The 25,835-nt window shown below is 43.8% G+C and overlaps 1 protein-coding gene across 3 annotated transcripts in view; it reads right to left on the bottom strand.

Moving 5' to 3' along the window:
* LRRC20 (leucine rich repeat containing 20) overlaps nucleotides 1-25,835 on the bottom strand; it is a 140,446-nt gene that overhangs the window by 99,430 nt on the left and 15,181 nt on the right. The gene's annotated exons all lie outside the window — the stretch shown is intronic.

Raw genomic sequence — 25,835 nt, 5'->3', positions numbered from 1 at the left:
TGACAAACCAGTGGTGGGTTGCCCCCGGTTCAGACCAGTTCGCAAGAACCAGTAATAAAACTGATGGGAGGTTCTGCCCACTGACCCGGACATCATCAGGAAGCTTCTGCGCGTGTGGCCCCATTGCGAACTGGTAGTAAAGGTAAATAGAACCCACCTCTGTGACAAACACAGTATGCAGGTAAGAAATGAAAAATAAATTATCTGGAGGATAAACACAGGTAGTTATTGTCTCTGCTTCATTTTAGAAGTCAGTGAACAGTCCATCCCATCTCTCTGCTCTGAATTCTTCTATCTCATAACTTCTCTCTGAAGGCCCTGCCTTTAAAAATACTTAAAATTCAGTAAATGGAGGAATAATATTCCTGCAGCAAAAGAATATAATGAGCACATTTTCTTCCTCCTCTTGGTAAAAGTGATTTTTGCTCTTTTCAGGTGAACTGGCAGAGAACTTGCTCTCAACCTGTACGTGAGAAGAACACTGAAATAACTCCTCCATATTCTACATTAATCTAGCCAGCATGTAGAAGAAACATAGGGAGAAAAAGTTATTGCCTCAGCTTTCCATCCTTCCAAGGTCGGTAAAATGAGGACCCTCTAACTGTTGGGGGCAATACTGTATGCTGACATTATAAACCGCCCACACCCACTGACACTCAAATAAATCAGACATCAACAGATATATAGAGATAAACAACATCTACACACCACTCAAAAGAGACAATTAAAATGCCCAAAATGAAACCTCCTCACCAACAATCAATACCCATGAGTAGAAATTAACACTTAAGCCCAACACTAGACTGACAATCCAAAAGTAAACAATACCACAATCAAGGAACTACCAAAACAAACCAACTGTAAACAATAACCTAATCAAGGAACCACCACAATACTTACAAGGCAAGCCGCTAGAATATAAAAATAAGAGCAAGTCCTTTTAGCACTGATGCTGTTACCTAGTTTGGTATTGAAATGCCTGCATGAAAATCACCAAGCTCACAGAACACACAACAAAGGTTCGCCATCACAGGCCTAGAAGATCATATTCAATCTTACCAAAAAAAAATTGAGCAGGGCTGGCTCTGATTAGTACTCAGATGGAAAAACCAAGAGGAACCCCACAAATAGGGGTAGGCTGAGATGCCCCTCATTTTCTCTCCACAAGGCTGCAACGGCAAACACCTGTACTAGAGCCAAGACTAAGGTGGGTTGGTAAAGGAATATGAGAACCAAACAGACAGGAAATGGAACATGCATGAAGTAATTTCATTTCCACTAATCTCTTGTGTCTTTTTAAGTCAGGTAAATTTTAGACTTTACTTTGACCCCCTAGCAGCTAGATCAGGGGTAGTCAACCTTTTTATACCTACCACCCACTTTTGTATCTCTGTTAGTAGTAAAATTTTCTAACCGCCCACCAGTTCCACAGTAATGCGCCTTGTATTGTCATCTGCGCATGCCTCTCGTGCATCATGGATTGGATTTGGGCGAGGGAGGTGCCGGCAACCAGCTCTGCTTGTTTGTTACAGCTGGGTGGTGTGAGGGGAGATGCGTGAGCTATTCTGGGACGAGGCTCTTTTGTTTGCGGTCGCACTATAGCGCCATTTAGTTTCATTTACGTAACTTGAACTAAACTTATGTACGTGCGATACAAATAGTATATTTTCAGAAATTTGAATTGTCAAGGGGAATTTTGTGAAAACCTAATGAAAATGTTTTTAAATAACGCTATGAAAATTTTTTAAAAAGTCAATTAAATTAAAAAAAAGGAAAGTGCTTCACTTTCGGACAAAACCCCTACCGCCCACCATGAAAGCTGAAACGCTCACTAGTGGGCAGTAGGGACCAGGTTGACTACCACTGAGCTAGACAGATGAAATATCAAATGGCAAAAGCTTATTGTTTCAGGATGTTCATGAAGCACCTATAACAGTGATAGCTAACCTTTTCTGGACCGAGTGCCCAAAGCATGCACGCAAATGTGTGCATGCGCCTGAACCCCCAAAATGCAATCCGCGAGGGGCGTGGCCATGACCGTGGTGGGGTAAGGACCTTTCCTTCACTTCACAGGGCTTAATAATGAAGATTTATGAGGATTAATGCTGTTTGGAATGCACCGTTATGGATGAAAGTTAATAAATCATGAAGTGGAAGTGTTAATAGCCCAGCAGACTGAATTTAAAACTGGTAGGTCATCTGAAACTGCTTGAATTAAGGAGTTTTTACTGCGTGGGATGACCGAACTGGCAGATACAATGAGTTTGGAATAAACTGCTGTCTTTTGCTTTCCTTATTATAATTATCGTGTTCTGTGTTAAATGCTGAGGCTAAGGAATATCAAAGACTGAATTTGCTAATGAGAAGAATTTTAATTGAAGAGATCGATCTTTGTGCTGGACTGACTGGCTGACTGGCTGAAGAAGCTTTTATTAGGTGGATAATTTTTTTTAATTATTTTTCTTTTGAGAGGAAATTAATAGCTTGTTTATATTACAGAAAACAAAAAAAGGACTTTGTTTTGAAGTTCAAGCTGGTTTTTTTTCTCTGCCGATGTGGAGAAAAATGGCGCTGATTAAGCTGTGAGGTAATTGTGTTTCTTTGTGGAGTGAATATGACTCATAAGTTACTGATAAGCTACTAACGAGTGCAAATAAGCCGTTTCGCTTCAATTAAAGATTGTCGTCCCTTGATCTTCATCAAGACCCTCTGTAAAATTGGTTTGACTGCTGTCCTTTGATCTTCACTAAGACTCTTTGAAAATTGGAATCCCAGTTTGAGAAATTTTTGGTTTTTTTTTTTCAAAATGACTCAACAACTTTCAGAAACGCAGCAAATTGCTGCAGCTTTAAATAAAATTGGGGAAAAATAGCAGCACTATCAGAGCGTATAGATAATTTGACATTTAAAACTGACATCCGAAGTGCAAAATTTAAAGCAAGATATGAATGATAACTTTGCTAAACAAAAGAGGAAATGACAATGATTAAAGATGAAATGGAGCAGCTGCATGTGCATGAGGCAAAAGTAGATCGGCAAATTGGCAAAATATTTTATAAAATGAGCAGCAAGATAAGAGAATTTGTCTTTTGGAAGAAGAGATGAGGAAATATAATTTTGTTATTAGAGGAATCTCGGAAGAAAGGGAAGATAAATTGAAACAGCGGGTTTTGAAATGGATTAATGATTTGGATACGCAACTTACGTTCACAATAGCAGACCTGGCAAGCGTTTTAGAATTGGATATAGAAGGCAAAATGGTTCTAACAGGAATGTGCTTGTCAGGTTCGCAAATCTTGGTGATAAGTTGGAAGTTATGGCCAAGTTAAGAGAGTTGGGAGATGCTTTGAAGTTTGAAGGGAAGACTATTCAAGTCTTCCCGGATATATCAAGAGAAGAAAGGGCATGGAGATTTTTTTTAAAACCAATTACAAAAGTTTTGAGAGATAATGGAATTAAATACAATTGAGGCCACCACAACAATTGAAATTTTTTATAAAGGAAGGATGCGTACAATCACCCCAGATATAGATGCATTATTATATTTACGGAGCTTGGACTGATTGAGATGGAGGATTTAATGGAGATAAAAGATCAAATGCTTCAGATGGGTGGAACATACGTGGAAACATCAATCTCAGAAGAAGAAAAAGGGGCTATTGGAGGCAAGACTCTAAAGGGTTAAAGAGGAAAGAAATATCACCTGTGTTGGTTGAACAGAAGAAGAGTCGTGAGGATACAGTAGGAGAAGAAGCAGATAAGAGTCTTGGAAAATATGAAGCTGAATGCGGGTCATCGCTATCTTTTTTTGAGTGATGAATTTAAATAGACAGCCCGAAAGAAGTGCCCGGCATTGGCACGTCCCTCTCCCCATTCTCTTTATAGAGGCGAAACCGATGAGGATGTGGGGAAGAAGATTGTTTGTATTTTATTGTTTGTTTTGTTTTGTTTTTTTCTGTTTTCTTATTGTTGTTTATATGGTAGTTTAATGTCGGGTGGTGGGGGCACAGAAAGGAAGATGCGGGATAGGATTAAAAATTTATATTTTAAATGGGAGTTATAAAAATAATGTCATGGAATGTGAAGGGTACAGGAATCAGATTAAAAGAAGAAGATTGGAGCTTAAGATTAAAAGGATTTACCAGACATTTTATTTTTACAAGAAACCCATCAGAAATCTGAAGATTCAAATAGAATGTATATAAAAGGTATGCAAATATATGAAAAGCATTTGGAACTTCAAAAGCTAGAGGAGTTGCAACACTGATATCAGATAGGGTGTACTTTGAAAACATAAGGTAATTTTGGATGAAGATGGAAGATATGTAATAATTGTTGGAAATCTTAATGAGGAAAAAGTGACACTTGTTAATTTATATTTACCGAATGAAAAACAAAGAGAATTTCTTGAAAAATAACAAAATTTTGGAGAATGAAAGTGTAGGAAAGTAATTGTGGCTGGGGATTTTAATTTAATCAGAGATAAAATAGACAGTACTAATCCCACCCGCTGTGGAGGAGCAAATAAAATGGGGATTTTAAATATGTGGATGCTTCAAACGGCGTGGTTGATGTGGAGAGAGGTTAAAGGAATTGAGAGAGTATACACTTTTTTCTAAGATATATAATACATATTCTAGAATTGATTATATTTTTCTTTCTAAAGATTTGTTGAATAATGTGGATAAGGTAGATGTGGGAATTTAAAGATTCTGATCATGCAGAAGTTATGGTGGACTTAGATTTTAATTTTGAGAAAAAGAAGCTATTGGAGATATGACGAGAAATTGTATAAAATGAAAAGGATAAAAAATGGATACTTAAAAAATTGGAGGAAAGTTGGAGATTAAATGATAACGGGGAGGTTAAATTTGAAATTGTTTGGGATGCGATGAAAGCGGTGTTTAGAGGGGAGAGTATCAAATTATCAAGTAGGAAATATAAAAATTATAAAATTAAAATGGAAAGAGATAAAAATAAGATTAAAGAATTGGAAAATCAATTTATGCTTACTAAAGAAAAATTTCTTCAGGAGCTTAATATGTTAAGAAATAAAATGATAGAAGAAGATACAGAGTTAGTAAAAAGAAATTTGAGATTTTTAAATAGGAATTTTTTTGAATTTAGTAATAGAAATTCTAAATTATTGGCAAAGATGGCGAAAGATAAAAGAGAAGAGAGAAATTGGAGTTTTGATAGATGATAGAGGTATAAGATGTTATAAAAAATTAGAGAAATGTGAAGTGGTTAGAAACTTTTACAGAATGTATATTCAAAGAAACCAATTAATCGGGGAAAATTGCAAAGCTATTTAGAAAAGTATGTGGTGAAAATTGATCAAACATATAAGGAATTGATGGAAGAAGATATAACACAAGATGAGATTAATGGAATAATACAAAAATTAAAATTAGGGAAAGCTCCAGGTGAGGATGGATTACCTGTTGAGTTTTATAAAGAATTTAAAGAATTAATAATACCAAGACTGCAAAAATTATTCAATGGAATATTACATGGTGGGGAAGTACCTTCGTCATGGAATAGAACGGTGATATCCCTAATTCCTAAACCAGATAAAGATTTAGAAAGGATTGAGTCCTATCGGCCCATTTCTTTAATTAATCAGGATGCAAAGATATTTACTGCTATTATAAGTAATAGATTAAATAGATTTATAGATAGATATATAAGTTATAATCAAGTAGGTTTTGTGAAGGGTAGATACATGAGTGATATTGTTAGAAGAGTATTAAATATTATAGATGTAGCTGAATATAATGGTGATAAAATTGGTATAGTATCATTGGATATTTTTAAAGCTTTTGATTCTGTACAATGGGAAACAATTAAAGTAATTGTGGAGGCTTTAGGCTTTGGTAATAAGTTTATACATGTTATTTCAAAATTGTACCAAAAGAGCAGTGCAAGAGTGAAGGTGAATGGAATATTAACTGAAGAGATAAAATTAGAAGCTGGTACGAGACAAGGATGTCCCCTGTCCCCAACATTATTTTTATTGGCTATGGAAATATTGACAAAAATGATAGAAAAAGATGAAGAATTAGAAGGATATAAGGGGTATAAGATAAATTTGTATGGATGATACTTTAATTATTTTGAAAAATGTAGAGAAAGATTTGGAAAAGATATATAAGCATTTGATAGAATTTGAAGAAATGACAGGATTGAAAGTAAATTGGTCAAAGTCAGAATTATTGATGGATAGTAATGGTAATGAGTCTGAGAATATGCAAGAGCAATTTGGGATAAGGATTAAAAACACATTGAAATATTTGGGTATAGTGCTTTCACTTAAGGTTAAAGAATTGAAAAAACTTAATTATGATGTGGTGATGAAAGAAATTGAGAAGAAGATAGATAAATATAAAATTTTAAAGTTGTCTTGGCTTGGTAGAATTGCAATGTGTAAGATGATGTTGCTGCCCAAGTTCAACTTTTTATTCGAGATGCTACCACTAAATCTGACAGAGAAAGATATTGAAGGATATCAGAAAAAACTGGATAAATTTTGCAATGGTGGCAAAAGACCCAGATTAGTGAAGAAAATGTGGTAGCAAAATCAAAAGGAAGGCGGATTAGGAATCGCCAAATTATTTAATTATTACTGTGCGTATGGTATCCGGATAGTGGTAAAAATACTTAAAGGTGAAGATAATTATTGGAGAGATTTAGAGTTAAGGGATATAGAAATTTGGATCAAGGTGGTTTTTAGATAAAGCAAATTTAAAATGTGTAAGTAGAAGTTATTGGTTAATTAAGTAAAATGTGGAACAAATTTGTTAAAATTTTAATTCCGGATATAATCTTTTTGGGGGAGACAACTGGAATTTGGCCGATTAAAAATAATATAAAACGTAATGAAGTGATTAAAGAGGAAAATATAGAAATTATTAAAGATTGGATAAAAGTTATGGAAATGAAAGGAGGAATAAAGAAATTATTGAAAAATTAGGGTTAAGTTGGTTTGAAAAATACAGATAGAAAAATGGACAAAAAAACTAAAGGAAAATTATTCGATAAATAGATGTGAAACTGAATTTGAATATTTAGTATCTCGGATTATGAAAGATGAAATTGGGCTAAAGGGACTCGTTAGTAGGGTTTATAAGATTATAAATTCTGATGAAAAATTACAAAGAGTGATGAGGACAAATTGGGAAAAAGATCTTAATATTGAAATACCAGAATCAGATTGGAATGTGAATTGGAAGAGTAGAATTATGAGAACTTTATCTATAAGGATTAAAGAGCACAATTATAAAGTTGTTTGGAAATGGTATTTGACTCCAGTAAGATTGTCACAAATGGATAAAAAACTAGTAAAAATGTTGGAGATGTGAGATGGAATTGGGGACTTAAGAACATGTGTGGTATAGTTGTGATAAGTTTACAAAGTTTTGGCAACAATTGGAGAAAATGATATTTGAAATGATGGGGAAAGTAATAACATTGAGAGTGGAAACTATATTATTGTTGGTAATTAAGGAAATAGAATTAACAAAATATGAAAAGAATTGATTAGAATTATGATTATAATAGGTAGAATTATAATAGCTAGATATTGGAAACTAGATGTGATTTTTAGAATAGAAGAGTGGAATTCTGAAATGTGGAAATTAGCTTTAAATGATAAAATGACATGTGATATTAAAATTAGAAGTGGTGTGTATAAAGAAGATATTTTCTGGAAGACTTGGAAACCATTTGTGGACTTTGCGCTTGGAACATTGGACGCTTCAGTACCTGTACCTCGAGAACGTGGATTTTGGCAATCATGAGGATATATCCGAAGACCCAAATCTTCCTTTTATGTATAGCACAAGGGTGTAATAATGTATTTTCTTTTTGTTTGTTTGTTGCAAAAAAAATAATAAAAAAATTTAAAAAAAAAAAAAATGCAATCCGCGTGCCTCCCCGTGCATGCCCCCGCACATGTGTGCATCTCCCGCATGCAACCCACCCCCGCATGAGGCTCCCTGCACGCACTCTGCCTCCGCATGTATGCACGTGCGCCTGCCCCCCCTGCGCGCCCCCCACCCCCCATGTATGCGCAGTAGAGACCCAAAGACCAGCTGGCTGGCAGGAGACATGTGTACATGCGTGGTGGAGCTGAATTGGGGCAACGACTTGCGTGCCCACAGAGAGGGTGCTGCATGCCACCTCTGGCACCCATGCCATAGGTTCGCCAACACGGACCTATAATATAAAAGGTCCAATTTTAGGTAGTCCTCAACTTATAAGCACAATCGGAACCAAATTTTCACTGTTAAGCAAGGTGGTTGTTAAATGTGAGTCATGCCAGTTTTTATGATCTTTATTGCTAGGGTTGTTAAGTGAAACATGCGGTTGTAAGCAAGACCGGTTTCCCCCCAATGACTTTGCTTATTAGAAGTTGGCTGGGAAGGTTGCAAATGGTGATCCTATGAACACTGAAACTCATTGTAAATACGTATCAGTTGCCAACCCCCCAAATTATGAGCATGTTATGGTGGGAATGTTGCAATGGTTGTAAGTCATTTTTTTCTACAGCGTTTTAACTACTAACGGTTGCTAAATAAATGGGTGTTAAATCGAAGACTACTTGTATACAAATTCTAAAGCTGCCAAATAAGTGTTCAGAAATTCATTCTTCTTTTGGTGTTAATGGGCTTTTCTTTCTACTTCAATTAGTCAGCATTTGAATAGATCAGAAATCCATTACATACAATCCAACCAAATGATGAAAGTTTACAAACACAGTCAACATATTCCACCTTTAAAAGTCTTCTCTGTATTTCTAACACTATACAGATTTATAATCCATCAGAGTTCTTTCATCATACGTAGTCATCGTTTGTTTAATTGTGATTCATTAAATAAACCACAATTGGCCGATTATTCAATATGTTAAGAACATAAAACTCTGGTTTGCAAGCCAGGGTATTCTGATTCGCACAACAAACATAGCTGGGAATTCTTGAAATTAGTTATGCTCTAAATCCGGGGTCCACAACCTTTTGGATTTCAGGGACCACCAAGTTCATAATTTTAAATCCCGCGGACCACTAATACGAATCCAGTGCGCCGCTTGCTGAAGCACCTGGACTCCCAGTGATGGGATGGGGTCCTTCAGGCACTCTCCCTCCTCTCTTTTTCTCCCTCTCTCTTTCTCTCTCTCTCCTCTCTCTTTCTCTTTCTCTCCCTCTCTTTCTCCCTCTCTCTCCCCTCTCTCTTTCTCTCTCTCCCACTTATTCTCTCTGATTCCCTCTCTGTCTCTTTCTTTCTCTCTCTCATTCTCTCTTTCATTCTCTCTCTCTCTCATTCTCTCTCATTCTGTCTCTTTCTCTCTCTCTTTCTCTTTCATTCTCTGTCTCTCTCATTCTCTCTCTCTTTCATTATGTCTCTCTCTTTCATTCTCTCTCTCTCATTCTGTCTCCTTTTCTCTCTCTCTCTTTCTCTCTCCGCCTCCCACTTTCTCATTGTCGCTCATTCTCTCTTTCATTCTCTGTCTCTTTCTCTCTCTGTCTCATTCTGATTCTGATTCTCTTTCTCGTTCTCTCTTTCTTTCTCTCTCTCTCTTTCTCTCTCTTTCTCTCCTCTCTCTCTCTCATTCTCTCTCTTTCTCTCGCCCTCTCCCACTCTTTCTCATTCTCTCTCTTTCTTTCATTCTGCCTTTCTCTCTTTCTCTCTCCCCCTTCTCTCTCTCTCATGCTCTCTTTCTCTCTCCCACCTCCTCTCTCTTTCTCTCTTTCTCCCACTCATTGTCGCTTTCTCTCTCTCCCCCTCTCTCTCCCACTCATTCTCTCTCATATTCTCTCTGTCTCTTTCTTTCTCTCTTTTTCATTCTCTTTCTCACTCTCGTTCTCTCTCTCTCTTTCTCTCCCCCCCCCATTCTCTTTCTCTCTCTCATCTCATGGGCCAGCCAGTGTCTTAGGGCTGAGAGGAAGTCAAGCATCTCCCCGAGAGACTGAGGTGCATGGAGCACCAACAAGGGCCGGCGAGATCCAGCAAGAGGCAAAGCTTTGCTCCTGTTCTGGAATATGGAGCGAATCTCCATCCCCCCCTTCTCTTGCCAGGCAAGGAGTGACTGGAAAGGGAGGGCAAGGGGCGGGGACAGAAACTGGTGGGTTCAGCCAACAGGAAGGTACAGCAGGGGGAAGAAACAGCTTTGGGTTCCCAACACCTGTTGCTTCGGCCCACCTCCACTGCCACCCCTCCCCACCTCATTCTGGCCGGCAAGGGCTGCACTGCAAAGTTGCACAAACCTTCCTCTATGGCTGAGATTTACAGCCCCACCATGAGCTGCCTGGCCAGTCCCATATTCCAGAGCGCTAGTCCCAGGATTGGCCGTTGCTCATCCCGGAGCAGCTCCTCCACCCAGGTGTGCTGCGGACCACCAAAATTTTCTCACGGACTACCAGTAGTCTGCGGGCCACCAGTTGGTGACCACTGCTCTCTATACAACACCCTAGAACGATAAATGAAATTGTGTTCCTCTCTATGAATCAAACTAATGGACCTGTGCTCAGTTATCCTGACAGTGCCAACTATCATTTTAGCATCAAAGGGCTCCTTGTTCTATCTTTTATCCTCTCTGCACACCCTGAACTGACTCTCAGTCAGAGTTTGGTTCTGCTCCCAGCAGTTTCAGGAAAAGGGCATGGAGTTTTGAGGTTCCTGATCTTAAGAATCAGGTCTTTGAAGAGGATTGTTGGCTGTACAGCCAATGAAATGAATTCAAAGAACAGAATAGAAAGAGAATTCTTAGAATCCCAGAGGGGCTTTTGAAGAAACAGATGTAGAAACAGTTGGAAACCTACCATGTTTGCTCATGATCCACAGTTGGACAATCCCTGTAGTAAGCCATAATAAACAAACACGGATGAAATATCGCTAGGATAAGTAAACCCATTTAGCTACTATTTCCTATACAATAGCTTTACTCTTCAACTGTCTATATTTATATCTATATAATATCGAGCAATTCTAAGTTTTTAATTCACACACTGTGACTTTTAGTGTACTATAAACACTGATGAAGTTGTCAGTGTGATAAGTAAATCAAGTTAGCTTCTATTTTAGTCACTGTAAATGTACTGTATTTAGTCCTGAAAAATAGTACTGTTTAAAATCCTTCAACTATGATGGTGAACCTATGGCACATGTGCCAGAGGTGGCACGCAGAGCCCTCTCTGATGGCATGCGAACTGTCACCCCAGTTCAGGTCTGTTGCGCATGCGCGCGCCTCCCACCAGTCAGCTGGCTTTAGGTCACTGTCGTGCATGCGTGGGGACACAGGGTGCATTTGGGGGCCCACGCATATATATGTGAGGGCAAGACACATGCAGTGGGGGCACGCGCGCATACACAGGGGTGAGGTGCATGCACAGAGGCCGCACACACACTGCATTTGTGGGGTTTGGGTGTGCATGCACACACTTTGGGCACTCGGTCCGGAAAAGGTTAGCCATCACTGTCCTATACAATAGCTTTAACATTCAACCATCTATACTCATATCTGTATAATGTTTAGTGTTTCTTATCTACATTTTTAGTTCCGATCATCTGTGGTTCTTAGTATGCAGCTCTCCTCTGCTAATACATGGAGCCCTATCTCATAATATAAATTATTACATGATCTTCTGTATATATATATAAACTGTCTACTATTGACCTCACCCCATTCCTGAGAGGACTATAAGGGGCGTGCATAAAAGCACAAAGTGCCTACCGTTCCTGTCCTATTGTTCCCTTCATTATATCAAATTAATATAGTTGATTCATATTTTTTACTTATATATTTTCTTCAAGACATGTTGTTTTATCTACGACAATTGTTTGTGTATACTGTTGTGACAAAAGAAATAAAAAAAATATATAACTCTTCATTTTCTCTTTGAGACTAAGTTTTATATATTCCATTTTCTCTTAGCTGTTTTCCTGTTTTATTCGTAGGCTCTGTAACATCATCAGGGAAGGAGAGAATGAAGTTTGCCGATTGTGAAAAGCAGAGTGGTTTTGGGTTGTCTTTTAAACGACGCAGAGATGGAGTGTATCTCTTGGTGTCAGAATGTCAAATTCCTTAGCAACTTTGGATTAGCTTCCCTCTAAAATAGGCATACTTTCCCAGCTGAAATTGGGAAATTTATGCTGTATAATCCTGGAGACTTCAACTGAATTAACACTGACTGCTGATCATGCAGCACCAGAGATCAGCCAGCTGAATTCAATTCTTTTCAAAATGTAATGGAAAAACACAGCTAACACAGTCCAGATCCATTCTCACTGAGTTCTTGCAGTTAATGATTTTGAGTAGAACAATGGAAGAATTCAGAGGGGTTATGAGAGAAAGGGCTTAGACAAGAATATAATTTGCAAAGCTCGGTTTCCAGGTGTTTCTCCTTTTCTGATGCCCAATTCTTTGCAAAACAATGATCTATTATTTAATGTTGGTGTCATGAGCCACCACATTATACTATAGTGATCTGGCAGGATGAGGGAACTTCTCTGCGGGTTTTGTTCCTGTTGGTTAGGTATCATACATTAGAACAGATTGTGTGCTTCTCTTTTAAGCTAAATGGATTCTGCCTGCCTTCATTGATAATGTTTCAGCCCTTTGAGGTAGACCAAGTCAAGAAACTGACTTCACAGTAAATATTGGAAAATTATTGATGTAGGCTACCGTAATAGACTCTTGAAAGCCTGACCAAGTTTCTCTTCCTTTTCTTATACTAGAGAGTCAAGACAGGGTCGCTTTAAGTTTCTTTCAGTTTCTTTATAAATTTCTTCTTCTATTCCCAGGGTTAATCCATGCTTCACTAACATTCTCTGTTTGGCACATTCCCAGGTGAAGTCAGCTCTGACCCTACATAATTTAAACCCCAATTCTGACCCTGTTTCCCTCTCCCCACAGGGTGTGTCATCAATCACATTTGCCACCAGAGCAATTTCAAGGGTTGTAGTGGTCACTCCCCTCTGGCTGCTGTAGGTAACCCTGGGATACAGCCTTGAGAGAGATAAGCATGTACATCTGTCTTTGGCTGCTGTGCAGTTTCACCAGTTTCCCATTCCTCCTGGCCTATGGCAACTTGAGAGTAGGCCAGGGATGCTTTGCGAGTTGACATTCTGCATGCCTTCTCCAGAGTCACCTCTCTGATTCTCTTCTTGAGAAAATCAAGGAAGTAATAAATTATAGATCGGCAAGTTATGAACCAGAGAGTCCCAGACTAGAGAGAATATTACACAGACAGCATACAGCTGCCTTCCAATGCAGCAAGAGATTGGTGCAATAACTCGGCTGAACAGCAAAAGGAAAAGGCCTAGATTTTAAACTCTGGAGTATATACATAAATTTCCTCGTGCTGGAACTTAAGAAAGGGACAGGAACAAATGCAAAACAAGAAAATAATTTGTGCTTATACTTTCACCCTTTAGTAATTTTATGTCCTCTATGGTTGCGCATGTCCTAATCACGAGCCTAACTTTTAAAAAGTACATATTTACAGAGCTTCCTTGAAGCTCCTTAACTATTTTAATCTCTTTCTCTCTTTTTTTTTTTTTGAATTAGGTGTGATATTGGAAGAAGTCCCTCTGCCCTGTATCAGTGGGGATGGAAAGATTCCCCTTGTTGCGATTGTGATGCTGATATTAAACAGGTTAATGGGTTAGAAGTAAACGAGTTAGAAGGGGACTTAGTAGCCGTTAACCCCATTTTGGGTTTTGTCTATTTTCTTTTCTAGGAACTTTTTTCTTCTGCAAGAGGGGACGGCTGTCAGCTTTGGAAGCCATACTAGACCGAAAGCTTCCATGCGCTGCCACAATTCTCCTCTGTGGGAAAGGAGGGGAGGAGGGTGGTAGTGCAAGGGATTATTAGACATAATAACATTTTCTGCCGGTCAAGGTCAGGCTGGGTTCGCATCTGGAGAAGGAGTGGTTGGAGTGACGCTTTGACACGGGACGGTTAAGGATTGGAGCATGTGACCGGCAGAAGGGTCATGAGGGTGGCGATTTTGGGGTTTGTATTACTGAAGGAGGAACCGGAATCCCCAGTTTCGAACTGTTTTTCTCCAACTGTGCCGGTTTACCTATGCTAGTAAAAGAACTTTGAAAGATGTTGGTTTCGGAGTCTTTTCTGCAGGAGGGGTTTTCTGGAACGTTGACATCGTGCAAGATTGCCCACAACATGCATTATTTGGTTCCCTAGATAGAAGATCTACACAAAGCAACACCAGAGGCAATCGCCTGGAAAGTTGAATTATGAGGCCACTGCGATACCCTCATAGAAGCTTAATTTCTCATCTGTCATGTTCTCATCATACGCTAAATAATAATAATAATAATATTGCTTTACTTATGCTTTCTGTACCTAGCCTTTCCTATATTAAAATGAAATTCAAAATGAAATTCAATGGTGAAAAAAGTAAGGTTCTACATTTAGGCAAGAAAAATGAAATGCACAGGTACAATATAAGTGGTACCTTGCTCAATAGTAGTAACTATGAGAGGGATCTTGGAGTCCTAGTGGACAATCATTTAGGTAGGAGGCAGAAGTGTGCAGCAGCTGCCAAAATAGCCAACACACTTAATGTAATGTATCTTTAAATATTTTGGCGGGAAACAAGCGCGTTGCTGATTGGTTGAAGCCACCGGTTAGACTGTATATAAGGAGAGGTTTTTCCCCAGCCTGATTGCTGGGTTCACCATATATTAAAGAGCTGTTGTCACTACCCTGGTCTCCAGCCTCGTTACTTCCCGAACTTAACACTGGCGACGAAGGTGGGATCTCGAGGCTAAGAGCACCAGGAACGAGCTGAACGCGCGAAAGAACCGAACCCAGCAAATTCAGGGCAGAAAACGCAGCGATGGCCAGCTACACTCCGCCCGCACCGTTTGACCCATCCAGGGAGAAATGGGGAACGTACATGACCCGTTTCGAGAGCTTCCTCGAGGCAAACGAACTGCAAGGAGTTCCAGACAACTGAAAAAGGGCGTATTTCCTGAGCCACTGCGGTCCCGAGGTCATCGACATCGCGGAAGCCCTGGCAGAGCCAACGCCGGTACAATCGGTAACGTGGCAAACTCTGCAAAATCTATTGAAGAACCATTTCGCGCCAACACCGTCCAAATATGTACGCGCTTTTGAATTTGGAGAGCGAGACAGCAAGAGGCGATTCCATCAGCGATTACATGGCCGCCCTGAGAAAAGCCTCCAAGGACTGTGGGTACCGAGACTTGGATGAGGAGCTGTTAGAGCAACTCATCCGTGGGGTCAGAGACATTCGTTTGCGGAGGCGGCTGCTATCAAAAAGCAATCTAACGCTGGCAAACGCCTGGACGGCCAGAGCTCATGAGATGTCCACCCAAGCGGCGGAAACCCTACAAAGCCACTCACGCCAACGGCGAGCGCGAAATCAACCCCGTCCACAACGAAGAAATCCAGACCGAATCAGACGGCGAGGATGAGGAAGGAGTTTGCCTCACCGAGAGAAGGGGCAAAGAAGACCGATGAATGCGGAAGTTGGAGGGCAACACCAGCGCCAACGATGCAAGTTCAAGGACGCTACATGTCGGCGGTGCGAGAAGAAGGGCACCTGGCTCAAGTCTGTCGAGCACCCCAACCTTCCGCTGAAAATTCAAACCAACCAATCAGAGCGCTGGATCGGCAAGGCGACCCGTGATTGGTCAAAACAAAAGGCGCGAATTCCAATCGAACGACCGTGATAATAGGCCGTGCAGCAACCCGCGTCGAGAAGAAAATCTTCACAAACCGAAAATCAAGGAGTGCCGTGCCGACTAGAAGTGGACACAGGGTCAGCGATCACAATCATGTCCTGGGACACTTTTAAAGCTTTGCCGAAAATCGCCAAACGCAAACTGCAAACACAGCGGCTAAGAGTTCACGACTACCAAGGGAATCGCATCCCTGTTCGAGGACCACCTCCGTCCGCCGAGTACGGACCACACAAGAAGACCCTGCCCATCACGATAGTCGAAGGGACCCTGCCAAGTTTGTTGGGACTAGACTGGTTCCGTGCATTGGGCATGGGAGTGACTGGCATCTACAGAAGTGACTTTAACCTAAAGACACACTCATGGACGAATTCAAGATGTGTTCAAGGACTGCCTGGGCAAGTACAAGGGACCCCTATTTCCTTCAATTTAGACCCCAGGTAGCCCCATACGGTTAAAAGCAAGGAGGGTCCTTTGCCCTTAAACCCAAGATTGACAGGAGATAGACAAGCTCATCAGTCAGGGATACTGGTGCCAGTCGATCATGCAAAGTGGGAGACGCCAATCGTCACCCCAGTGAAACCAGATGGGTCAGTTAGAATCTGCGCTGATTACAAGGCAACGTTAAACAAAGCCTTGCAAAAAAGCGCTTACCGGTCCCGTGGTGCAACACTTGCTGCACTCGCTGGGGCAAGGGCACGTTTTGCCAAATTAGATTTGGCCCAAGCCTATCAACAACTGCCCGTGAAGCGCCGACACAGCCGAAGCCCAGACAATTGTGACTCACAGAGGTGCTTTCAAGTGTACCCGGTTACAGTTTGGGGTGAGTGTGGCTCCTGGTCTATTTCAAAATTTAATGGAGCGACTTCTGCAAGGGCTCCCGGGGGTAGTCCCCTATTTCGATGATGTATTAGTATCAGCCGAAAATTTAGAAGAATTGGGGGAACGTTTGAGAAAAGTTCTGGGCATTTTCCGGTCAGCCGGTCTAAAGGTTAAAGTGAACAAATGCCAAATAGGGGTAGAATCCGTAGAGTTCTTGGGCTACAGAATAGACAAGGAGGGAATCCACCCACTGAGAGCAAGGTCAAGGCAATAAGAAAGGCTCCAGCGCCCAAAAACAAAACAGAGCTACAGGCATTCCTGGGTCTAGTGAACTTTTACGCGGTCTTTTTGAAAAATAAGGCAACCGTTGCCGAGCCGCTACATAAGTTACTGGGAAAGAATACTGCTTGGTCTTGGGGAAAGTCGGAAGCTAGGGCTTTCGAAGCAGTAAAAAACCTACTCTCGAGCGATAGCTTACTGATTCAGTATCATAGCAAAATGCCATTGGTATTAGTTTGCGATGCTTCCCCTTACGGAGTGGGGGCTGTGCTCAGCCACAGGCTCCCAAATGGCACAGAAGCCCCAATAGCCTTCTACTCCAGAACGATGTCCTCGACAGAGAGGAACTATAGTCAGTTAGATAAGGAAGCTCTAGCTATAGTGTCAGGGGTAAAAAAGTTTCACGAATACGTTTTTGGTAGAGACTTTGAAATTGTTACAGACCATAGACCACTGTTAGGGTTACTGGCTGGCGACCGCCCAACGCCTGTGGCACTTTCGCCCCGATTGACCCGATGGACTATCTTTTTGGCCGCCTACTCCTACAAACTGCGGCATCGACCAGGAAAAGAGTTGGGGCATGCGGACGCATTAAGCAGATGCCCACTACCAGGGGCGATCGAGGACCCCACTCCGGGGACGCCCATACTGTTAATTGACTCTCTGGACTCTGGCCCAGTCACATCAAGGAGGTGGCTCGGGCGTCATACCGGACATTATTTTGAGAACTGTACTTGGTTGGGTACAAGAGGGTGGCCGCTGCGCCGGGCGGCGTTTAAAGAGTTTGTAAAGAAACGGGAACTTCGGCTCAAGGGGGGTGCCTGCTATGGGGGGATAGAGTGGTGATCCCAGAGAAATTGAGGAAAAGGGTATTGGATCTCCTCCACGAGGGTCACCCAGGGATCGTAAGGATGAAGGGTCTAGTGAGAAGCTATGTGTGGTGGCCTTTAATGGACTCGGAAATTGCTGAAAGGGTAGGGAAATGCCAGGCCTGCCAAGAGTCCAGACCGCTACCCCCAACGGCCCCGGTTCGGGAATGGGAGAGACCCCAAGGGCCCTGGTCGAGAATCCACATTGATTTTGCCGGCCCCTTCCTACGGCCAAACCTTCCTGGTAGTAGTCGATGCCTACTCCAAATGGCTGGAAATCATTCTCATGAGATCCATGACAGCCGAGGCCGTGATCTCAGTCCTACGGCACCTATTTGTAACCCATGGGTTGCCCGACACACTAGTTTCCGACAACGGCCCGCAATTCACGGCAACCCAGTTTGAGGAGTACTTGGCAGAAGAGGGCATCCGACATGCCCTCTCGGCGCCTTTCCACCCTGCGACGAATGGCCTTGCAGAGCGTTTCGTCCAAAGCGCAAAAGAGGCATTGTCCAGAATCAAGCCAGGCGACTGGCAAACAAAAATCGATGTTTTCCTGGCCGTCCAACATAGAACCCCCTGTGTCACAACCGGCAGAAGCCCAGCAGAATTATTAATGGGCCGAAAGCTCAGGTGCCCCCTAGACCGTTTAAATCCAAACTATACACCGGAGGGTTACAAGGGGGGACTTGAAAAAACAAGAGGGATTTATTTATTATTTATTATTTTATTTATTATTTAAATTTGTATACCGCCCTTCTCCCGGAGGACTCAGGGCGGTTCACAGCCAAGTAAAAATACAATACTATAAATACAAATTAAAATACAATTAAGAAACTTATTAAAATTGGCCAGAATTAAAATTTAGAGCTAAAACCCATTAAAACCCATTAAAACACTAACCCAGTCCAGCGCAGATGAATAAGTAAGTTTTAAGCTCGCGGCGAAAGGTTTGGAGGTCCGGAAGTTGACGAAGTCCTGGGGGGAGGTCGTTCCAGAGGGCGGGAGCCCCCACAGAGAAGGCCCTTCCCCTGGGTGTCGCCAGACGACACTGTCGCGCCCGTGGCACCCTGAGGAGCCCCTCTCCGTGGGGGCGCACGGGTCGGTGAGAGGTATTCGGTAGCAGCAGGCGGTCCCGTAAGTATCCCGGCCCTATGCCATGGAGCGCTTTAAAGACATTCACCAACACCTTGAAGCGCACCTGGAAGGCCACAGGTAGCCAGTGCAGCCGGCGCAGGATAGGTGTCACTTGGGAGCCACGAGGGGCTCCCTCAATCACCCGCGCAGCTGCATTCTGGACTAACTGTAGCCTCCGGATGCCCCTCAAGGGGAGCCCCATGTAGAGAGCATTGCAGTAGTCCAGACGAGACGTCACGAGGGCGTGAGTGACTGTGCACAAGGCATCCCGGTCTAGAAAGGGGCGCAATTGGCGCACCAGGCGGACCTGGTGGAAAGCTCTCCTGGAGACGGCTGTCAAATGGTCTTCAAAAGACAGCCGTTCATCCAGGAGAACGCCCAAATTGCGCACCCTCTCCATCGGGGCCAATGACTCGCTCCCGACAGTCAGCCGCGGACTCAGCTGACTGTACCGGGATGCCGGCATCCACAGCCACTCCGTCTTGGAGGATTGAGCTTGAGCCTGTTCCTCCCCATCCAGACCCGTCGGCTTCCAAACACCGGGACAGCACTTGATGGCTTCATTGGGGTGGCCCGGTGTGGAAAAAATACAGCTGGGTGTCATCAGCGTACAGCTGGTACCTCACACGAAGCCACTGATGATCTCACCCAGCGGCTTCATAGATGTTGAACAGAAGGGCGAGAATCGACCCTCGGCACCCACAAGTGAGGCGCCGGGTCGACCTCTGCCCCGTCAACACCGTCTGCGACCGGTCGGAGAGATGGGAGGAGAACCACCGATAAGCGGTGCCTCCACTCCCAATCCCCCAACCGGCGCAGCAGGATACCATGGTCGATGGTATCGAAAGCCGCTGAGAGGTCTAATAGGACCAGGGCAGAGGAATAACCCCTATCCTGGCCCTCCAGAGATCATCCACCAACGCGACCAAAGCCGTCTCAGTGCTGTAACGGGCGGAAGCCGGACTGGAACGGGTCCAGATAGACAGTTTCCTCCAGGTGCAGGGGAACTGATATGCCACCATACTCTCTACAACCTTCGCCGGCGGGTTGGAGACTGGACGATAATTACCTAAAACAGCGGGTCAGGAAGGCTTCTTGAGGAGGGCCTCACCACCGCCTCTTTCAAGGCGGCCGGAAAGACTCCCTCCAACAAGGAAGCACTCGTAATCCCTGGAGCCAGCCTCGTGTCACCTCCTGAGTGGCCAGCACCAGCCAGGAGGCAGGTCCAGTAAACATGTGGTGGCATTCAATCTACCCAGCAACCTGTCCATGTCCTCGGAGTCACAGGGTCAAACTCATCCCACACAACATCACCAAGACCGCCTCAGGCGTCCCGTCCGAATCGCTGCAATCTTGGTCCAGACCGTCCTTCAGCTGAGCGATTTTATCGTATAGATAACCGTTAAACTCCTCAGCACGTCCTGCAGCGGGTCATCCCGCTCCCCTGGTGAAGGAGGAGGCGGGTCACCAAACAGGGCAGCTGGGCGGTTATCTGCCGGCGCAATGAGGGAGGCGTAGCGCCTCGCTTCCCTCAGTGCCACTAGGTAGGTCCTAGTATAGGATCTAACTAGTGTCCGATCAGCCTCTGAGCGGCTGGACCTCCAGGAACTCTCTAGGCGTCTTCTCCGGCGTTTCATCCCCTCAGCTCCTCGGAGAACCAAGGGCGGTTGGGATCTGCGCCGGGTCAGAGGGCAAAGGGCACACGGTCTAAAGCCCCAGCCGCAGCCCGTTCCCAGGCTGCAGCTAGTTCCTCTGCCGTGCCGTGAGCCAGACCCTCAGGAAATGGCCCAAGCTCCGTCCGGAACCTCTCTGGGTCCATCAGGCGCCTGGGACGGTACCAACGTAATGGTTCCGTCTCCCTGCGGTGTTGGGTAGCGGTCAGAAAGTCCAGGCGAAGGAGAGAGTGATCTGACCATGACAAAGGTTCAATGACTATTTCCTTTAAGTCCAGATCTCTCAACCACTGACCAGAGACATAAATCAGGTCTAGTGTGCCACCCCCGATGTGAGTGGGGCCATCCACTACTTGAGTCAGGTCCAAGGCCGTCATGGAAGCCAAGAACTCCCGAGCTACCGTCGATGACGAGCCGGCAGATGGCAGGTTAAAGTCCCCCATGACTAAAAGTCTGGGGGTCTCCACCGCCACCCCGGCAAGCACCTCTAGGAGCTCGGGCAGGGCAGCTGTCACGCAGCAAGGAGCCAGGTACGCGACCAGCAAGCCCATCTGACATCTATGACCCCACCTCACAAAGAGGGATTCACACCCGGCTATCTGAGGTACAGTGGTCTCCCTCGGCTCTAGACTCTCTTTGATCACAACCGCCACCCCTCCACCCCTACCCTGGGCCCTCGGCTGATGGGATGCAAGGAAACCCGGTGGGCACATCTCGACCAGGGCACACCTTCATTGCCCAACCAGGTCTCCGTGCGCCTATAATATCCGGCACCCCTGAATTAGATCATGTATTAGGGGCCTTGTGGCCCACGGCCCGTGGGTTGCATAACATCAGCCGAAGGCCCAGGCTCTGAGGGTCCTGACCATCCGGGGAACGGGTAAAGTTAGGGGGATCGGGGCACGCGATCGCCTGCATACATCGAGCGCGTGACCCCTATGTCGATACGATCCCCCCCTTCCGCCATATCTGCCCCTCCCACTTACCGTGCCAATAGCCTCACCCTCACACAAAAGAACACCTCCCCCATAACCTCCGAACCCATTTGATAATCGCCACGAGCATGCGCTGGAACTGGTTTCCCTCGGACGGGCTACCCCCATCACCCGCCCTACCCCTCCCACCCCTTAAAAATGCCCTGTCTAAAAACCCCCAAAGGCTCTTTCTTCTCGCATGCCACCTCTGTGGGTCCCAAGGCCCCGCATTGAGGGCGGCCCTTGGTAGCGGTATGGGCCATTCCTGCGGCGGGGCACCTAGGCGCAAGAGTTCACGTGCAGTGTAGCGCATAGGAAAGTGCGAATCGGCGAGGGATGCTAAGATGGTAAAATCCCAAAGTAATAGAAATGGTGAGTCTTCCAGCGGGAGTCCAGTTGGTCAAAGGACAAATGGAGTAGGAACCGGATAGCGATGACAAAACAGGAAACAGACAGGCCGACAGTCTCCATAGCGTGCCTATGGGGAGCAGTTCTACAATAGATCTTAATCAGGTAGACGTGGCTAGCGGTCTGCCCAAGTCCCTAGACCAGTCCAAGCTAGTCCAATCCAGTCCAATCCACTCCATCCCGCAGATGGACATGCATGACCGCCCAGTTTAGATGACCCATGGTCCGGGATAGGGGGGGGCGGAAATAAAATGGAGCAAGCCAGGCCATAAGGCCACAAAGGAAAATACGATGGAGCAAGCCAGGCCACCAGGGGCCATTCGATGACACGCGATGGAAAGATGCGATGGGATGGAAATAGGCGACCAAGTGTGGGCACACAACTATGGTGAAGGCCCAATCTGGGTAGCAGGACAAATCCTAAACACAACAGGTCCAAAATCATACTTGGTGGAGTTAAAAGACGGCCGAGTATGGAGGCGCCACATAGACCAAATACGAAAACGCATAGCCGAACAATCCGAACTAGACGAAACAGGCCCTGACTATACAATGTTTGAATCCACAGCTGACTCAAACCCGGGAAAATCGCAGGACTTATCTGAGTTCCCGGAGGTCCAGCGACGCCAACAGGTTCCAATAGAAAACAGCAGGGACGACTCTGCAAATAATCCAGGGCCGGATGGCCTAGAGGAGGAGCTGAGAGGAGCAAACAGCCCCTCCGGTCAGCTCAACCCACTCCCAGGGAATGAACTGCGCAGGTCCGAAAGAGTCAGGAGACGCCCAGTCTATTTGCGTGATTACGTTGAAAAATAATATGTAAATATCATGTAAATAGGGGTAAAGTGTTTTCTGGGAGGGAAGGAGTGTAATGTATCTTTAAATATTTTGGCGGGAAACAAGCACGTTGCTGATTGGTTGAAGCCGCCGGTTAGACTGTATATAAGGAGAGGTTTTTCCCCAGCCTGATTGCTGGGTTCACCATATATTAAAGAGCTGTTGTCACTACCCTGGTCTCCAGCCGCGTTACTTCCCGAACTTAACACTTAAAGCACCTTAAAGTGTTAATGCCACTTTATAATGCCTTGGTAAGGCGACACTTGGAATACTGCATTCAGTTTTGGTCGCCACCATGTAAAAAAGATGTGGAGACTCTAGAAAGAGTGCAAAGAATAACAAAGATGACTAGGGGACTGGAGGCTAAAACATATGAAGAATGGTTGCAGGAACTGGGTATGTCTAGTTTAATGAAAAGAAGGACTAGGGGAGACATGATAGCAGTGTTCCAATATCTCAGGGGCTGCCACAAAGAAGAGGGAGTCAAAGTATTCTCCAAAGCACCTGAGGGTAGAACAAGAAGCAATGGGTGGAAACTAATCAAGGAGAGAAGCAACTTAGAACTAAGGAGAAATTTCCTGACAGAACAATTAATCAGTGGAACAGCTTGCCTCTAGAAGTTGTGAATGCTCCAACACTGGAAGTTTTTAAGAAGATGTTGAATAACCATTTGTCTGAAGTGGTGTAGGTTTTCCTGCCTGGGCAGGGAGTTGGACTAGAAGACCTCCAAGGTCCCTTCTACCTCTTGTTATTCTAAACCTTCTAAAGGGAGGAGGAGGAGGAGAGGCTGAAAACGCACCTGTTTATTCAAGCGGGACTGGCCTAGATGTTTTATTAAATTTTAACTGGGGTTATTTATATTTTAGGGTTTTAAACTATTTTAATGTTTTAAATTTTTTAAATTTTTGGCCATTTTGTAATATGTTTTGTTTTAGTCTTGTTTTAATGTATATATTGTGCTTTTTTATTTGGCTGTACACCGCCCTGAGTCCTTCGGGAGAAGGGCGGTATAAAAATCGAATAAATATAATATAATATATAATATAAAATTTCTGTTTTTCTAAACCTTTTTGGAAAGCCAGCAGCTGAATTGATTTACTGCGCTCTGCTGCTCCATTATTTATCCATCCACAATAGCATCTTTCTCTCACTGTCCAATTTTTCACTGGCCAATCTGTGTTGCTCTGCTGGGATCATCAATAATACCTCCTTCTTCTTCTCTCCAACTTCATTGCCTGTTTTCTTTCAGTAACATCAGTCACTCAGCTCCCTATAGATAAAATCCATTTGTTGTTCTCTTGGCTACTTGAGATATTCCTAGGAAACTTCAAGCTCAAAGGATCAATGCTCTAAGGATGCGGTGGCTCAGTGGCTAAGACACTGAGCTTGTCGATCAGGTCGGCAGTTCAGCGGTTCAAATCCCTAGCTCTGCATAACAGAGTGAGCTCCTGTTACTTGTCCCAGCTTCTGTCAACCTAGCAGTTCAAAAGCATGTAAAAAATGCAAGCCGAAAAATAGGGACCACCTTTGGTGGGAAGGTAACAGTGCTCCATGCGCCTTCGGCGTTTAGTCATCCGGTCACATGACCACAGATACCGGTCACATGACCATATCATCACAAATATAAACAGATTTAATAACTCTTCAACCCCTGTTAAAGTTAAGCATCACAACATCCTATCCCTTATCTAAATCCATAAAACTTTTTTTTTATAATTTCAAGATGTTATAAAACCTCATTGTGCGAATAAGCCCACTGTCCAACCCATTCTAATATCAGTTACTATAAGGAGTCCCTGCGGAATTTACTCTGCTAGTTGTTGCTGACTATAGGGAGCAGTGCTTATAGCTAGTTGTGGTCCTAATTCAAGGATTACTATGCTATACTCAAGAATACTTTCAGTGGTATTCCTACAAGGGTTTTGCTTCCCTTTGGTGTTGGTTTTGAGTGATGAGCTCGCTAGCTGTTTCTCAAGAGTAATAGTGAGAGGATACTTTGACTTTGGAGCAGAATTACTTTGACTGGCTTCTCAACCAAACTTAACGACTGCCCAGAACAGCACTTTCAGAATAATTATTTATGGGCATGTGGGGGGGGGGAGAGGGAGAGGGAGGGAGACAGACAGAGAGACAGAGAGGGAGGGAGACAGACAGAGAGACAGAGAGAGAGGACACCTATTTTGCAATGAAGAAAACTTTGAATATTTCTAAATGAAATATTCAATTGAAACATATCCCCCCAAAAAACCTCCAAAAACCCAGAGGCAGAGAGAATAGGATATAATTGTATCTTCAAGCATGCTTCAATTTTGATATTTTTCTTGCCAACATTTTCAATATGTTTCCTGATTTACTGGGAAACTACTCCACCTTCTGGAGTCCCAAGCAGAATAACTTAGATGTTTGTTCTTAATGGACTCCGAGAGCAACTGATGCTGTAGCACTTTTGACGCTGACAAAAGGTGGGATCTAAAAAGGGTTGTTTTTAAAGTATTGTCCATCTCTCAATCCACTCATTTAGCACGAGCAGTCCTCAACTTACAACTGTTCGTTCAAGCGGCCGTTTGAAATTATGATGGCACTGAACGAAAGAACTTACAACCGATGCCCAAAGTTACGGATGTTGCAACGAAGTCAAGGGCTTGCGACCAGGGCCCTTGGCAACCGATTCGTACCTACAACAGGTTGACAAACTGTTCATGATCATGTGGTTGCCATTTGCAATCTTACCTGCTGGCTTCCTCAGAGAATCAACGGGGAAACTAGCAGGGAAAGTCACAACGATTTTGTTTTTTCTCCACATAGTGGAGATTTCTCCACATAGTGCACTGCCATCTTTCCATATTCTGGGCTAGAAAGATTTCCTAACCCTCTGTCACACAAAAAGGTTAGGGAGGGGAGAAAGCATGCTGGATCAGATCATCAGGATCCAAACTTCTTTTCTCTAGCCCAGCCTGCCTGTTCTGTGCCCAGGGAGGAATTTTCTGGCCTTTTTCAGCAAGCAGCTCTTTCAATTTATGAACCATGGTGACGCAGTGGTTAGAATGCAGCACTACAGGTTACTTCTGCAGGTTTGGCAGTTCGATTCTCAATGGCTCAAGCTTGAC

This window comes from Ahaetulla prasina, chromosome 6 (assembly GCF_028640845.1).
Source record: "Ahaetulla prasina isolate Xishuangbanna chromosome 6, ASM2864084v1, whole genome shotgun sequence".
Lineage (NCBI taxonomy): Eukaryota > Metazoa > Chordata > Lepidosauria > Squamata > Colubridae > Ahaetulla > Ahaetulla prasina.
This window is presented reverse-complemented; position numbering and strand designations above follow the sequence as displayed.